This window comes from Cololabis saira, chromosome 5, assembly GCF_033807715.1.
Source record: "Cololabis saira isolate AMF1-May2022 chromosome 5, fColSai1.1, whole genome shotgun sequence".
Lineage (NCBI taxonomy): Eukaryota > Metazoa > Chordata > Actinopteri > Beloniformes > Belonidae > Cololabis > Cololabis saira.
The window spans coordinates 35,952,492-35,957,460 of NC_084591.1; the positions used below are offsets into that span (position 1 = coordinate 35,952,492).

The window sequence follows — 4,969 nt, forward strand, 5'->3', positions numbered from 1 at the left end:
TGTTCATAAACCTGGTGGCTGAGGAGATAATTAAAAAGGGATGTAGACGGGCGATAAGGAACGACCAGATCTACCAGGCGCTCGGTCATTTCATAGCTGCTCCCAGCTGACTTTTCAGCAGCGCAGAGACAAACAAAAAATTTTTTTAAAGCGTTAACACTTGAAGCTTCTTTCCCTCTCATTTTTTAACTTGATATCGAACACGAGTCACATGACAGGATAATCTCAAATAAGTGTTGGCTATGCCAGAACATGCTAGAGAAGAAAAACTACCGAACCAGCCAGGAGTCGAACCTAGAATCTTCTGATCCGTAGTCAGACGCGTTATCCATTGCGCCACTGGCCCTTCGAAAAAGATAGAGTGGGCGGGGCATGTGGGTGTGGTCGTTACAACCCAAAAGAAAGCGTTTTACTATATTTGTGTTGTATTAAACAGTGAAGGAATGCCTGCTACCATACGACCATAATGATTTTGCTAGGGAATGTACAGTTTAAAGGGGACATATTATGGCATTTAATGTATATTTTAAACAGGCCTTGAATGTCTTAAAAACAATCTAAAGCTTGTTTTTTCTACATAAATCAGAAATCCAGCCTGTGGGCCCTGTCACTAGTTTTACCGCTTGTAACCCCTTTTTCTGTGCTCCATTCTAAGGGAAGGGGGGGGGTATGATAATGAGGCTCTGTGCTGATTGGCTCCCTGAATGACGTGTAGCAGGGGAGGAGGATAAACCTCGCTCTGCCAGAGCAGCCCGAGCCTGTAAATTATCACAACATCCTCTGTGCCTAGCCATGTCTGCACCGTGTGTCTGTGTGTGTGTGTGTCTGTGTGTATAACCTAGGTGAATTGTAGTGTGCTTGTGTCTGCGGGGATGGGGGAGGGGGGGGGGGCATTAATAAGTTTTATGTTTATTTGTTTTATGTTAAGCACTTTGTGTTGCATTATGTGTATGAGAAGTGCTATACAAATAAAGTTTGATTTGATTTGATTTGAACACTGAATTTTCACAAATGGCAACTTTATTGTTAAAAAAATAAAATATGAGTTGTATATAAATAACATTTATGCACTATTTCAGCCGGATCTGCCCGGCGGATGCTGAACGCTGGCCCCGGAGCTCCGGGGCGCATCGCCCGTTACCGGTGATCAAACCATCAGATTTCTCTGAAAATCTCGGAGGGTGAAGCTGATCCAGCCTGGGACGTAACCCAGAAATCCCTGCTCCCAAAGCGGCCGGGAACCTGGACAATTTAGTCGGACGGGCCGCGCTTTGGGAACCAGGAAGTAGGCTGGAGCAGCGCGCATCACCGCGGCTTTAACCTGGAAATCTGACCGGTTCCGACCGGCCGGGACCGCAGGAACCGGCCTGCACTGGTAGCAGGGACTCCCGGGGACCGACCAGCGGAATTTCAGCCGGATCTGCCCGGCGGATTCTGCGCGCTGGCGCTGCAACCGCACGGCGGGCGCACAGATCGGCTCCGGAGCGCATCCGCGGCGCATCGCCCGTTACCGGGGATCAAACCGACAGATTTGGCTGAAAATCTCTGAGGGTGAAGCTGGTCCTACCTGGGACGGACCCCCGAGGACCCAGCTCCCAAACCACCCGGGAACCTGGATGATTTAACCCGGATCCGCTCCGCCGCGGCGCCGAGTCCGACTGGCTGAAGGAAGCACCGCTCCAGCAGCGGAGAGAGCTGGTTGTGGGCGTGGTTTCAGCAGCGGAGGCCGAACCTATGGAAATGAGCGCCTAGGGTGACGTCACCATAGGCGCAGATTCAGAATGGCTCAAAAAAAGGTCACGTGACACTGGAAGACTCAGTCAGGGGGGGGAGCAGACCCTGCAGAATTCCATGGTATTTTGTCTCCCCTGTGCTGTCAGGGTAAGGGGAGACCACTTTATATATGTTAAAACAAGAAAAAACTTGTTTTTTATAATAGGTCCCCTTTAAGTTTATTCAAATTCTATTTGATATTTATTTTTACTGCATTGCGTTGTATATTCGTACATAAGTTTACATTCACAGGATTTAGCTACAGAGCAGCCGTCCCAAGACAACCTTTACAACTATTACAAGGTATCATTTCCATTAATAACATGCAGATAACAGGTCAGTCATTTCAAAAAAACTAATAAAATTGAGCACATGTGTGCGTTCGTTTATTTTTACTTACTTCTAAAATGTCAGGAAATTGGCTGTAATCAGAACAATCTACAAGCTTGTTTTCCTCAACAACGTAAAGTGGAGAATATCTGCAGCTTTATGAATCTCAGCAGCTTAGAACGGATCGCGTACTCGTACCTGATTGGTCAATTTCTGGATGTCGCTGGGCCACAGTGCTGAAGTTTGCAAGTCATGATCGGTGGGAGCACTCAAATCTTGATTAATTCTTGGATACATACAGGAATGTGATTTGCTGCCATAACCAAGAATATTCTCGATTTATACAAGACTGCGCGCTTTTAGTCTACATAACTATTTCACAAATAAAGCAAAATCAACTGGGAGCTGGCAAGTTCGAGCCAGAGATTGCCCAAAACAAGCAGAATCAACTGAGAGTTGGCAAGTTCGAGGCCAGAGACTGCCAAAACCATCCATCCAATATCAGCTTTATCCTTTGCAGGGTGACGGGGGTCTGCTGAAGCCTATCCCAGCTAATTTCAGGCAAGAGGCAGGGGCAGGCCCGGACTGGCCATAGGGAGAACCGGGAGTATTCCCGATGCGCCGGTCTAGGATTGGCCTGCTGGCCTGCCGCCTGCGTCTCTCTCTTTTTTTTTTTTTAACAGCTGCTGGTGCGCCGCAGCGCCGGCTCTCTGACTTTTTTTCTAAGTTAGTGAGTCAGGCCAGGCCAATCAGAGGCCACTCAGGCCAGTAGCCTGTGAGGAGGGCAAGATGATTGGTTTGTTTCGATTAACACCCGCCACAACAGTCCGTATAGCCTGAATTATGGTTCTGTGTTAAAACGACGTAGACCCTACGCCGTAGGGAACGGCGTACCTACGGCGTAGGGTCTGCGTTGGTGTAACGCGGAACCATAAATCAGCCGTACCATCAAACAGCCGTCACTCCATTTCTCCGCGGTGCAGTACCCCCCGCGGCCGCTAGTTAGCGATCTTTTCCTGAATGGTTTATCCGACTTTTTCCGGTCACAGTGAATCAAAGAGATAAGGACAACTATTGTGCAAAAAAACAAAACAAAAAAAATCACACACACACAAAGAAAAGAGTGGTGAAAGTTAAGCGACGGGACCAGTAGAGCAGGGGTTCTTAACCTTTCTGACCTTGGGGCCCAATTTTTTCAATACAGAGTGGCCCGGGGCCCATTAAATATTAACACTGTATAGCAGGGGTATTCAACTAAAACTTTAAGAGGTCCATTTAGAGAAAATTTACTCAAGCGAAGGTCCAAAACATCAGAACATCAGAACATCATATATATATATATATATATATATATATATATATATATATATATATATATATATATATATATATATATATATATATTCAAGTAGCCTCATAGTTGTATCAACATCTGCATCTGACTGTTATATTAAAAAAAGTACATATTTGCCACTTAACATGTGTAACTTGAATTACACATACTTTTTTCTCAAAAATAAAATACATTTTATTTTTCAAATGCTATCTTATTTTATTTCTCTACCAGCAGTTTGAATTTCCCCTTTTCTTTGTTAATTGTCTCAACACATTTTTATAATAAATTAATATAAACATTGTTGAGCCTGGAACGATATTTAGTTTTAATTCTGATCATTGTGGAGAAAGTTGCCTCACAGCTGTATCTGGATCCAATATATGGATCCAATATATATGCATATTTAAAATAGAGCGGGAACAAAAAACTTAGTTTGATTGTACTTTATTTAAGATAATACATTAATCAGTTGTTAGACCTCAGCGCGTCAGGTTTCATCCGAGCCTGATCAGCAGAGCTCTCTGGCTGCGGAGCAGCCGAGTCTTTCTGATGCTTTTGCGAAAGCCCGAACAGTCCAGTCCAGCAGACACGTCAGCCCACGCATCTACATGTACAATCCTTCAGCAGTAACGACGGAGCCCGCAACGGAGCCGCCGCCCGAGCGGCACCGACCTCCCCGTGATAAATGATCACGCCGCGCTCGCTCGCTCTGGGCGCAGACCCAAGTAATCGATCCCTGATCCTGGCGGATCTAAACGTACTCTGTGCAAAATGAAGGATTTTCTCTAAATACACACCATTTCTCTTACTATTACACGTACAGCTAGCTGAGTGTCTTCTCCTCATTTGGTCGGGAGTTGCGATGCAGTCCCGCGGCCCTCGCGGCCCACATGTACAAAACAGAATAATTTTTGCGGCCCACTAGGTGGCGCTCGCGGCCCAAGTGTGGGCCGCGGCCTTATGGTTAAGAATCACTGCAGTAGGGGGCGCTGGTGAGCAGGCTATGGAATAGACGCACGTGTTGAAGCTCCCCGGGACCTTCTTATTAAAAGCCGTTAATATAGCACTAGTTGGAACAAAGTGTTGCTTTTTGGAGTTATTTCAGCTTAGTAGTACTTCCTAAAACATTTACGTGAGAAGACATGGCTGGCAACGCGCCCAAAACCCGCAAGACCGCTGCATCTACACCGAGGCCCCATCCCTCTGGCACGGCCACGGCCGCAGGTGACAGCCCGACCCGCGCCGACATGACTTCAGCACTGGCCACGGAGACCTTCAGGCAGGAGCTCCTCGTGTCACTTCGTGAAGATATTGGTACTATTCTGAAGGTGGAGATAAGAGAGGTGCTGGAGAAGGAGATGGCGGGGCTGCGAGGCGACATCCACACGGTAAAGACTGAGTTGCAATCATACCAAAGCTCAGTTGCTAAAGAGTTAACCTCGTTAAAAGATACCACGAGTGAAATGGAAAAAAGTCTGTCCTCGTGCACGGATGACATCGTAACATTACAGCGCGAAGTCAAGCATCTTC

At 46.5% G+C, this 4,969-nt stretch overlaps 1 non-coding gene across 1 annotated transcript; it reads right to left on the bottom strand.

The window, feature by feature from the left end:
• Window positions 1-273: 273 nt before the first annotated feature.
• Window positions 274-346, bottom strand: trnar-acg (transfer RNA arginine (anticodon ACG)). Its single transcript has one exon. It is a non-coding gene; the product is annotated as a tRNA-Arg (tRNA).
• Window positions 347-4,969: the final 4,623 nt, after the last annotated feature.